Below are 12,724 nucleotides of genomic sequence, written 5' to 3' on the forward strand. Positions count from 1 at the left end.
TGCAGTGTGGGAGGGGATGTCGTCTCCAGGGCCGAGTTTGCCCCTTTCCCCTACCCCCTGCCTCCTACCTCCGGTGGGGATGGACCGGTCCGCCGCAGGCTAGTTCTTCTCTGGAGTTTCTCAGTCGCTTTGTTTTGCGAACGGCCGGCAGTGTGTTCAGCCGGTTAATTTTCTCTCTTGCTATCCCACAGTTTAAAAAAGCTCCCTTCGATTGCTCTCAGGGCCTTCGGGCCCGGTCCTTACCCTAAGCAATGCTGCCCGCTCCTCTCCGTTCCGACCCCACTTGCTGGTGGTGGATGCGGGCGTCTGGGGTACTTTTCTGCTGGGAGTTGCTTTTATTCACGTAATCTGTGGGCCTTATTTAATTTTTCCTCCCAGTTAGGTTGTCCTCCGAGATTCAAAAACTTCCCCCAGACCCGCCAGTGAGAGGGTTTCCTGGTGATTGGAAACTTCCTCTATTAAGACTCCCTTCCCGGGACAGGTCTCCATCCCTAGCTCTTTTGTCTCTCTTTTTTTATCTTTTATATTTTGTCCTACCTCCCTTCGAAGACAATGGGTTGCTTTTCTGGGCGCCTGATGTCCTCTGCTAGCGATCAGAAGTTGTTTTGTGAAATTTGCTCAGCGTTCAATTGTTCTTTCGATGAATTTGTAGGGGAGAAAGTGGTCTCCCCGCCCTATTCCTCCGCCATCTTGGCTCCTCCCTGTTTTTCATTTCTTTAAGGTAAACAGCTAGGAATGAGATTCCCAAGTTATATGGAAAGCATATATTTAACTTTATAAGAAACTGCCATACTGTCTTCCAAAGTGGTTATTTGCATTCCCGCCAGTAATCTATGAGAGTTCCATTAATAATTGTCCTATATTCTCATGGACACGGGAGATGCAGGTTTGAGCTGTAGGTCGGGAAGAACCCCTGGAGGAGGAAATGGCAACCTACTCTAGTGTTTTTGCCTGGAAAATTCTACGGTCAGAGGAGCCTGGTAGGCTGCAGTCCACGTGGTCAGTTAGCAGTCTACACATTAGTCAGTCTTTTTAAAGTCACAAGGCTATTTTTTTTTTTTTTTTAGCCATTCTAGTAGGTATGCAGTGTAGTTTTAACCTGCATTTTTCTAAGGACTAATGATGTTGAGAACCTTTTTATTTTTTTGCTATCTGTATACTTCCACAGGTAATGCTTCTGTTCAAACATTTTGCCCATTTTTTTAGTTGGGTTGTATTCATTATTGATTTGTAAGAATTCTTTATATATACTGCATGCAAATAATTTATCAGATATATATTTCAGAAATATCTTTCCCAGTATATGCTTGTCTTTCATTTTCTTAGCAATGTCTTCCAAACAGTAGAAATTTAAATGATCAATTTTTAAATTAGAGTCTAATTTATCAATTTAAATGATTTCCTGGTTCATAGTTATTTTTTTCATATCAAACAAACCTTGACTTAACCCAGTGTTACAGATTTTCTTCCATGGTTTGTTCTAGAAATCTTACACTTTGAGGTTTTATGTTTAAGTCAATGATATATTTGCATACCTCCTTCTCCTTACAGAAAACAGTACAATGGGAAAGACTAAAAATCTCTTCAAGATAATCAGAGATACCAAGGGAACATTTCATGCAAAGATGGGCTCAATAAAGGACAGAAATGGTATGGACCTAACAGAAGCAGAAGATATTAAGAAGAGGTGGCAAAAATACATAGAAGACCTATACAAAAAAGATCTTCATGACCCAGATAATTACGATGGGGTGATGACTCACCTAGAGGCAGACATCCTGGAATGTGAGGTCAAGTGGGCCTTAGAAAGCATCACTATGAACAAAGCTAGTGGAAGTGATGGAATTCCAGTTAAGCTATTTCAAATCCTAAAAGGTGATCCTGTGAAAGTGTTGCACTAAATATGCCAGCAAATTTGGAAAACTCAGCAGTGACCAGAGGACTTGAAAAGGTCAGTTTTCATTCCAATCCCAAAGAAAGGCAATGCCAAAGAATGCTCAAACTACTGCACAATTGCACTCATCTCACAAGCTAGCAAAGTAATGCTCAAAATTCTCCAAGTCAGGCTTCAGTAATACATGAACCGTGAACTTCCAAATGTTCAAGCTGGTTTTAGAAAAAGGCAGAGAAACCAGAGATCAAATTGCCAACATCTGCTGGATCATTGAAAAAGCAAGAGAGCTCCAGAAAAACATCAATTTCTGCTTAAGCCTTTGACTATGTGGATCACAATAAACTGAAAAATTCTGAAAGAGATGGGATACCAGACCACCTGACCTGCCTCATGAGAAATCTGTATGCAGGTCAGGAAGCAACAGTTAAAACTGGACATGGAACAACTGACTGGTTCCAAATAGGAAAAGGAGTATGTCAAGGCTGCATGTTATCATCCTGCTTATTTAACTTATATGCAGAGTACATCACGAGAAATGCTGGGCTGGATGAAGCACAAGCTGGAATCAAGATTGCTGGGAGAAATATCAATAACCTCAGATATGCAGATGACACCAACCTTATGGCAGAAAGTGAAGAAGAACTAAAGAGCCTCTTGATGAAAGTGAAAGAGGAGAGTGAAAAACTTAGCTTAAAGGTCAACATTCAGAAAACTAAGATCATGGCATCCGGTCCCATCACTTCAAGGCAAATAGATGGAGAAACCATGAAAACAGTGGCAGACTTTATTTTTGGGGGCACCAAAATCACTGCAGATGGTGACTGCAGCCATGAAATTAAAAGACGCTTACTCCTTGGATGGAAAGTTATGACCAACCTAGAAAGCATATTAAAAAGCAGAGACATTACTTTGCCAATGCAGGTCCATGTAGTCAAAACTATGGTTTTTCCAGTGTCATGTATGGTTGTGAGAGTTGGATTATAAAGAAAGCTGAGTGCTGAAGAAGTAATGCTTTTGAACTCTGGTGTTATAGAAGACTCTTGAGAGTCCCTTTTGCTGCAAAAGGAGAGCAAACCAGTCAATTCTAAAGGAAATCAGTCCTGAATATTCATTGGCAAGACTGATACTGAAGCTGAAGCTCCAATACTTTGGCCACCTGATGTGAAGAACTGACACATCTGAAGACTCTGATGCTGGGAAAGATTGAAGGCAGGAGGAGAAGGGGATGACAGAGGATGAGATGGTTGGATGGCATCACTGACTCAATGGACATGAGTCTGAGTAGGCTCCAGGAGTTGTGATGGACCGGGAAGCCTGGTGTGCTGCAGTCCGTGGGATCCGAAAGAGTAGGATATGACTGAGCAACTGAACTGAACATTTGTTGCTGTTCAGTTGGCTAAGTTGTGACTGACTTTTTGTGACCCCACGAACTGCAGCACGCCAGGCTGCCCTGTCTTTCCAGTATCTCCCAGGGAGGCCTAGTGTGCTGCAGTCCATGGGGTGGCAAAGAGTCAGACACGACTGAGCGACTGAACTGAACTGAACTGATGTCCATATGTTGAAAATTTTGAATTCACATCAATACTTCCAATTCCGATCCAACGTGTCAAGCTTTCTTGCTATTCCCCTTTCTGTATCTTAACCCTATTCTCCAACAGTGAGAAATCTGGCTCCCCTCATCCTTTACATAGTATTCCTTTGGGAAGTCCCCTTGTACATGATAAGTCACCTGACTTTGCAGGACCGATTCCTCCACCTTCCTTGTCTGGGCTCTGATCCCGACTCTGAGCTGACTTCCTAGCTGAATATAGGGATGCCTATATTCTCCTACGAAGGTGGAAAAGCAGGGAGATCAGTCAGGAGAGTGAGATGCACAGATGAGGCAGCGCACAAAATTAACCACAGAATAAACACACAGTAACTTCTGGGTCCCTGAAAGCTTTCTAGCTCCTGGTTTCAGTCTTCTGCTAAAATGTAGCTGAAATGCCTGTTCTGGGCTTTTGTGAGAAGTTCCTGTATCCTTCTGATACATTCTTCCCTTTTGTAAACTACTTCAGGTTGGTTTCTTTACATGCAAACAGAGAATCTTAAACAAAGGTATATTTATATCCTGGCTTGTTCTACAGAATATGAAACAAATTGTAGAAATAATCAGGGCAAAGGAAAAATAAAAAATTAGCCCGCAGAAAATGCATACCACATGGTACTGTACCATTGCTTACCGTGGGCTGAAATATTAGCTCTGAGATTTCTAGTGATCCAAACAAAGTGCGAAATACTATCCCTTCTAAGATTTTACATCTCCAGATTTAAAACAAACCAGCAATTGGAGCATGAATAGATAGACCACTGGAACAAAAACACAGAATCTAGAAGTGAACTCTTCAGCAAATGGCTGATATATGGCAAACTCTGTAGCCATCTGGGAAAAAAAGTATTTTGACTCATACCTTATCCCATATACTCAATCAATTTTAAATGGATCAGTGTTCAATTACAAAAGACTGGAAGTCTAAATGCCCATCAATAGAGAACTGGTTAAAGTATATGCATATCCCTGCAATAAAATGTTATGGAGATTTGAAAATAATAGTAAGGAGTTCTGTATCTATTGCTATAGACATATATTCTTGATATATTGTTAAAAAAAGCAAGGTATAGTTAATGTGTACGGCACACTACCATTGTTGTAAATGAGGAATGTCTTGGCTTCTACTGTATAAAAAATTATCTGGGAGAATGTGCAAGAAACAGTGCTTACCTGTTTGGAGCATGGGGATGGGTGTGGGAGAGTCTTTTTACTGTATACCTTTTTATGCCTTCTAATGAATGAACCATATTTGTAATACTCTTTTTAAAAGTTAAAAAAAAAAAGCCTGATGAAAATCAGACAAACCTGGTGAAGGAGAAGCTCAGCTAATCTTGACAGACTGAAAGGACAATAGGAGAAAATGAAAATTTTACCTGCCCACAAATTTCCACTATTAGTGAACCCCAGTGCCTATCCCCACCCAAAGATGTCATTCTTTTTACAAAGGATCATCTCCAAAAAGGCTTTACTTAGAAACCTGGGGAGGCCTTCTGCCTATAGTGCAATATAAATGCTTGATACATATAAGAAAAGTTATTTCTATGGAGACCTGACAAGAGTATTCTGACTACTTCCTAATTTTGCCCATGAACATTCTATGTTTGTGTGAAATATCTTGCCAACTGACAGTATATATACAATCAAAATGTGAGCACTGTAGTACCAGCTCTGAAGCCAGATCACCAGTTCAAATCTCAGTTGTTTGCTGATTAGCAGCTTACTTGCTAGAGGTTATGAATTTCCTTCCTCTGTTATTATAAAATGGAGGGCAAGCACAGCATCTGCTTTACAGGATCCACATAAAAATCAAAGCTTACAACAGCCTGTCCAATAGCCATATAATGCTAGCCACAAAAGACATTAAATACTTTCTAGAATTAAAAAAAAAACCCAATATTTATCCCAATATGTCAAAAACATTATCACTTTAACATGTAATGAATAATAACAAATAATAGTGTGGTTTCACATTCTTTTTTGGTAAGGAATATATCTGATTTTCAGGTCTCCTATCTCAGTTAAGATTGTGCTGTGCTTAGTCGCTCAGCCGTGTTCGACTCCTTGTGACCCCATGGACTGTACGTAGCCTTCCAGGCCCCTCTGTCCACGGGGATTTTCTATGCAAGAATACTGAGCAGGTCGCCGTGCCCTCCTCCAGGGGGATCTTCCCAACCCAGGGATGGAACCCCGGTCTCCCAAATTGCAGGCAGATTCTTTACCGTCTGAGCCACCAGGGAAACCCCCAATCAACACTAGCCGTATTTTAAATGCTCGACAGCCCCCTTTGCATCAGCGCAGCCCTAGACATGCCTAGCACGCGGTAGGTGCTATGTTCTCTTAGCAGAAGCATGGTTGCTGCTATGCTACCTCGTTTGGAGTACACCAGTCTATCAGGTGAGCTATCTGGAAGACATGCATATATTTTGGAATAAATTAATGCGACTTTCTTTTAGCCAGTCACTTACTGGACCTCCATATTAATTCACAGCTACAAGATAATGTGCAAGGTTCCGATCTATGCAAATAAACCATTTACATAAGTGGGGCCACTGTCCTCATCTCATTTTCTGGTCATCCTAGTTCCGGGTTGGGGATGGGGTGGGTTGGGGGACGGAGGTGGGGTTAGTTGTCTCCCCTAATGCGGAGGGCCCTGGACCACTAACGCTGGGGAAATGCAGGCGAGTGGGACGGTCCTTTAAAAAGGGGATGGGGGTGGTGAAAAAAGAGCGCCGAGGCCTCGGGAGAACAATTAACGGCCGCGGCGAAGGGCCACGTTTAGGGGGCGGTCGGTGCCAGAAGGGGCAACCATGAAGGCGAACGAATTCCGAGCGCCAGCAGAATTCTCGTTGAGCTAATTGAGCTTCCGCAGGCCGGGCGCCCGGGCACCCGGCGGGCGGCGAAGGTGCCGGGCCCCCGCGCGGGCCCACGGATCGTCCGCGTCCAGTCCCGGCTCCTCAGGGCCGCAAACACCGCCTGGGGCCTCTGCCGCTCGCGTCCACTGTCTCCCGGCTGCTGAGTGGCTGGGGGGCCGGGATTAACCTTTCACCGCCGCGCGCTGTCCAATCACAGGCTCGCTCTCATGCCGGCGCGGGGCGAGCAGGGGAGCGCGGGGGCGCGGGCGCCTGGGAGATTCTCCTAGCCGCCGTGCGCCGTTGCCGCGGGGCCGTGCGCGGGCCGCGAGCGAGCCGGGCGCTGCGCAGTCTCCGCAGGCGCCGGCGGGAGGGGTCGAGGCGGAGGCGCGGCGCGGCGCGGCGCGGGCTGCTCCAGGCCCCAGGTTGGATGGAGTGACCTGACAGCGGGGACGAGGCGACGGCGAGCGGGAGGACATGGCGGCGGCGGCGGCGGCGCCGGGCGGCACCGGGAGGCCTGGGCTGTGACGCGCGCGCCGGAGCGGGGGTCCGATGGTTCTTGAAGGCCCGCGGCGCCCCGTGCTGCAGGTGAGGCGGGCTTCCCCCGCCGCGGAGCCGCTTTTGTGTACCGGGATGGGGGGCGGAGCAGGGATCGGCCCAGCGCGCCGCCGAGGCCCGCGTGGGCTCCGGACTCGTGGGGAGACCGGCGCGGGGCAGATGGCGCGGCCTCCTCGCTCGGTCCTGGGCGGGGCGGGCGCCCGCGCCGCCGGGCTCGGCGCAGCCTCGACTCGCTGGCGCGCGTCCTGACTCGGCGCTTCCCTGGGACTTTGTGCGCGGGGCCGCCTGGGCACCGGGTGGGCACGCGGGCGCCTCCGCACCCCGAGTGGAGCGCGGGGTGGGGGGGTGGTTCTCGCCGCTCGCCCACCCACCCCCGGCTCGCGGACAGCGGGGCTTTGACAGGTCCGGCTGCGCACACCAGGGTGGCGCTGGGTCCGCCGCCGCCGCCGCGTCTCTGGAGCATCCCCGGGAGGCTGCGTGGTGGCCGGCGGTGGCCTCCTGGGTGGATACCTTCGAGGGGGCCGGGAGGGAACAGAGGCCGGGCCCTCCGGCCCTGGCAGGAAAGCGCGAGCGTTCGGGGGCGCGCCCGGCGAGGATTGTTGGTGTTTATTGGCAGGTGACCAGCTCTCTGGGTCCCCAGGGGGCGGGTGGCCGAGGCCATCTTTTCGCCCCTCCTCTCCGATTTTTTTTTTTTTTGTGCCAGCGCGCCCCTGGACCCCTGCAAAGCGAGGCTTTCGCAAAGGGTTTTTCAATCCTTGGCAAATCAGTGTATGTTTTAAGTTAGCACTGCAGATTTTTTTGGGGCGGGGGGTGGGGGTAGACTTTCCAGAAAAGCTGAGTTCCTCCAGGGCTTTGCCCGCAGTGTAGAGCTGGCAGACCACTTAATGTGTCTTTTTAATGGCCTGAAGATTTGCAAAGACAAATCAGTGGGGGAGTATTTACTGTAGTGTTCAGTCCGTGCTTTTGTGGAGAAAGTCATGGTTACAGGGACACCTTACTTACCCAGATGATCAGTCTTAAGTATTGAGGTGACTATCACGGTTTACAAATGTTCAGCTGGTGAAAGAGTTTTAATTTGAAGTCTTTGCTTTTTTGGTGCTTTGGATTTTTCTGCTGTTGCTGCTTAGTCGCTTCAGTCGTATCCAACTCTTGTGCGACCCTGTGGATTGTAGCCTGCCAGGCTTCTCTCTCTGTCCATGGGATTCTTCAGGCAAGAGTATTGGAGTGGGTTGCCATGCCCTCCTCCAGGGTATCTTCCCAACCCAGGGATCGAACCCGGGTCTCATGCATTGCAGGCAGATTCTTTCTCTCTGAGCCACCAGGGAAGCCCCTTGGATTTTTCTGGATCTTCACAACCCTGATGTTCAGAACTCTTCCAGTTGCTTGGTTTTCAAGTGCAGCAGACTCAGAGAATGGAAAAGGGCACAGATTAGGAATTAAGTAACTCTGGGGGAAGAAAAACAAAAAAATATATAGAATGTGTCTTAATAAAGGTTAACTACATTGAAAATATATTGGTATAAACATTAAATTTTCTAAATAAAAATACCCATTTTAGCCAAAGGCTCCAATAATTTATTAGAGGATGGATGATGGTACAAGATTCTGAATAAGGGTGCTAGTGAATAGTAATTTTAGTATTAATATCTTTGGGAACTAGGTGGGCATAATCAGTTTATTTTGCAAAACTTGTTAGTAGCTCTCTGTGGCAAATCATATTACATGTAATATGTGCTGTATATACTTATATGTAATTTTTAAAATTTTCATTGTGGGACATATTTTGTAATACTATAGATTAGAAACACTACAAAGATTGCTTTTAATATGATCACTGTGAACATTTCATGGATTTATTCAGGGCATCAAAATACTGTTTTAAGAAAAGAGGTACACATTTAATTTGGGGAGAAAAGACCTTCATTTCCTACAGTTATGATCACTGTAAACATTTCATGGATTTATTCAGGTCATCAAAATACTGTTTTAAGAAAAGAAGTACACATTTAATTTGGGGAGAAAAGACCTTCATTTCCTACAGTTATTGTAATAAGGGTTTGCTTTACCTTTATGCTCTCATCTCATCATTAAAGGTTAAGTTCTGTCTACTATATTATACCTGTGACACTGTGACTGAGATGTAAAGTGTGGTGGTTTTGCCATTTCTGAATTTTATTGGCTTGGTTTTAGAAAACATTTTATTTTGATGTGGCTCAAATGATTCTTATTTGATAGTGATTTTGTGGCAGTATATAGTGGGTTGTACTTCTAGTGTAGTGCTACCTTTGAGGAGGGGTGACTTTTTGACATTGAGAGATTTATACCTTGCCGCTGTCTGATGTATGAGATGCTTGTTTCATTTGAGAAAGTAGGTATTTTTTTGACATTCTCTCACTTGTGACTTTAGCATCTTGTGGTCATTACTTGTGGCTAAAGAGCAAAGGGAAATATTAATAAGAAGTTCCTGGTAATAAATGCCGAGATATTTCAGTTTCTTTTATCTATGTTCTTATTTAATCCTCACTGTGACCTTGAGACAGATTTAATATTGTCTTATTGTACGTACAGGCAAGAAAGCTAAGACTCAGAGAGTTGTGAATCTAGAAGTGACAGAGCTAGCACTGAGTCATGGCTTGATTTTGAAATCTTTGCACGTGGGCTCTTTTCCTGACATTGCATTGCTGTTCCAAGTGAATTTTAGGGGAACAACCTGCATAACTTGCAGGTAAGTCCTTAATTAGTACTTGTTAAAAGAATGAAACTCTTGTCTTAAATGTTCAGGGGGCATTTGATTATCTGAATAAGATTCTTTCCCTTTTTTTTGTGTGTGGTAAAATAGAACAAAACGTACCATTTTAACCATTTTTAATTGTACAGTTCTGTGGCATTAAGTACATTCACATTGTTTTGCTCCCATCACCACCGTCCATCTCCAGAACTTTTTCATCTTCCTCAACTGAAACTCTGTACCCATTGAACACTAACTCCCCACTCCACCCTCTTCCCAGGGCCAGGCAACCACCATTTTCTTTTCTGTCTGTGAGTCTCCTGCTCACGGAGCTGTAGGTATGTGTCTGCTTATCCATTAATCCCCCCATGGACTCTTGGGTTGTTTGTGTCTTTTGGCCTTGTGAGCGATGCTCCTATGAACAAATAGCTAAAATAACAAAACACATTTGTACGAAGGTGAACAAATACCTGTTTGAACTCCAGCTTCTACTTCTTTGGAGTATCTACCCAGAAGTGGTGTGGTTGTTTCTTGATCAGCAGAACATTTGACTCAGAGCTTTACTGCCGCATGAGCTTCCTCAGGGTTGTTCAGATGGTTATACTGTACTACAAATAGGAACTGTTTTTCAATAGCAGACTTTAATTTTCTTGAAACCGAGGATTTACTTATTTTTATGATCCCAGTTCTGAGCTGTGTTTGGCAAGTACCTGCATTCATTCAGTTGTTCCATCATGGACCCATGCTGTGCTCTGTTGGATGGCAAAGGAAGGTACTGCTCGGGTCCGTGTTTAACTTGTGTAAATATTGAGTTGGAGCTGAGTGATTTGTCCTTGGGCTCTGCATTTTGGATATTCCAGTGTTCAGCTCGTTTTCAAAGCCCAGTGGGCTTTATTATTTGTCTACTTCATTATTTGCTTTATTATTTATTATTTGCTTTATTATTTGTCTACTTTGAGAAAGGATTTGAGGTGGTCTTATAATAGATGTTTGAGAGGACAGTGAAAATAGTGGTGAAGGTTGAAGGAGGGATAGAGTGTGGAGGGAGCAGGAGAGAGTTAGAAGAGAAGCTTAGGACAAGGATAATTAGTGTCTGCATGTCACTAAAGGTTTTCTTTTTTTAAATATTAATCAAAGAAAAGGAGGAAGCAGGACTAATTATAGTTGATATAGATTAATGAAAGGAAGTATGCCAGTTAAGCAGGAAAAGCAGACTTTTCTCTTGTATGATGAATACGCATCTGAATTCTTATGTAAAATGACATTAACAATATATGGAGAAAACGTTTTACATTTTACAAATGATGGAGAAATGTTTCTCACATGCCATTTTAGAGAAGCTGGGTAAAGGCCTCAGGCATAATGGAAAAGCTTTAGTAATGTAGATAATAGACATTCTGGTGATTTGATTTACTAGAGTTTAGTTAATTTATCTTTCACACTGTATTCCTTGTATGTCAGTTGTGTCATTCAGGCTTTGACAGATGCTGAATAATAATTCATTCACAAATGTACTCTTTTCCGGATCCGTATAGGCAGTCAGGATTTTCAGAATTCTCTCTGCCAGTCTTGGGGAGTGTGTGTCGGTCTAAAAAGTAGGATTGCTTGTATGGTGGTATATACTCTGTGAATGAATACAGAGAGAAAAGCCTTATTTTTGAGGTCTAGTTGATGAAATTGAAATTCTCAGTCATGTAAGAAGGTCTTTGTTAAAAGAAATTTTGAGTACAAATAGGTTTCCTATTTTCCCTAAAATCGTCACTGAATTGGTGGTTCTGTTTCAGTATGCAAGGCTGCTATCCATTTTAAGTAGGTGACTAAGAAGATAGATGCCGCAAGAAAACTTGTCTGAGGATGTCAGTAAGATTTACTAGATTCAAGACATGGAAGACTTGAATTTTGGCCTTAGTATTCTGATTTTTGAAGCTCATGGTGACATTAAGTGTTGTGCTCTGTTAAATGTACTATCCTTACAAACAAATAGAATTGTAAGGATAGTAAGGGTAGAACAGAACGGTGCCGACATAAACAAGGGCTCAGATTTGCTGAGTGAATAAATTAGTTTATTTTATATTAGTTTTTAAAGGACTTAGAAGCTAACAGTTCTATGTAAAGTAATATTGTTATATATTATGGCTTTTACAAAGATCATTACTGTTCTGATTTTGGACAAATCATGCTGCCTGGTTCATTAGTGTGGACACATGATTAAGTGTATGGAAGCATTATGGACAGAGAGAATTAAGAATTTCATAGATGAAAATCGCTGTTAAATTGGAAGTTTTCCTGGTGGTGTAGGCTTTCTTATTGCTGGAGTTGGCTAACCCTGATGGTTGTCGTGGTGGTTCTTTTTTAGGTGACAGCTCAATGTGTGCAATAAAGTAGGAATTTAGAAACCACATTTGGAAATTCTCTTGGGGATTAGAACATGTCAGCGAACCAGAATTTTAAAATAAAGTGTTTAAAGAGCTCAGATAATGAGAGAAGGATCTCAGTTTAAGAGCTGATCTTTGACATGCTGTAGAAAGGTTCTTTGATTAAGGAGTTAGGTCAGTAATCCTATTTGAAGGGAAAAAGAAAGGCAGTAGCAGAGATTCTTTTGAGAGGGTAAGTTTAACATGATGAGCCCAGAGCTTTAAGTAGTGTCTCCTCATGTATGTCCTGCCGATTGGCCTCACTTGAGTAGCTCCTACTAGTAGTATTTTCAGCTATTTTCCTTTTGTAAAATTAAACATATTAATATTTTATCGAAGACTTATAAGAATGTTTAAGAGCAAGTCTTTGGTGTCAGAGGGGTTCAAATTCTGCTTTCTTCAGTTTATCCATGAGGAGCACAGTGTGTCTGGTGGGCTTTCTGAGTCAGCTCCCTCATCTGAAATCTGATCTTGTTAGTAGTGCCTACTTGAGGTTGTAAGGAAAAATTGAGTTCCTTAAACCTTTAGCCAGAAGACCCTTGAGAGCCCCTTGGACTGCAAGGAGATCCAACCAGTCCATCCTAAAGGAGATCAGTCCTGGGTGTTCATTGGAGGGACTGATGTTGAAGCTGAAAGTCCAGTACTTTGGCTACCTGATGTGAAGAGATGACTCATTTGAAAAGACCCTGA

At 43.8% G+C, this 12,724-nt stretch overlaps 1 protein-coding gene across 5 annotated transcripts in view; it reads left to right on the forward strand.

Annotated features, from left to right (window-relative positions):
- Positions 1-6,832: 6,832 nt before the first annotated feature.
- DICER1 (dicer 1, ribonuclease III) overlaps positions 6,833-12,724 on the forward strand; it is a 72,333-nt gene continuing 66,441 nt past the window's right edge. For 4 of the 5 annotated variants that reach the window (XM_020899140.2, XM_020899139.2, XM_070477889.1 and 1 more), the window contains exon 1: positions 6,834-6,922. The gene's annotated coding sequence lies outside the window, so the exon portion shown is untranslated. Of the gene's footprint in view, positions 6,923-12,724 lie in introns of all 5 variants that reach the window. The other variant, XM_020899141.2, reaches the window with a different exon arrangement.

Source organism: Odocoileus virginianus, chromosome 16, assembly GCF_023699985.2.
Source record: "Odocoileus virginianus isolate 20LAN1187 ecotype Illinois chromosome 16, Ovbor_1.2, whole genome shotgun sequence".
Classification (NCBI taxonomy): Eukaryota; Metazoa; Chordata; class Mammalia; order Artiodactyla; family Cervidae; genus Odocoileus; species Odocoileus virginianus.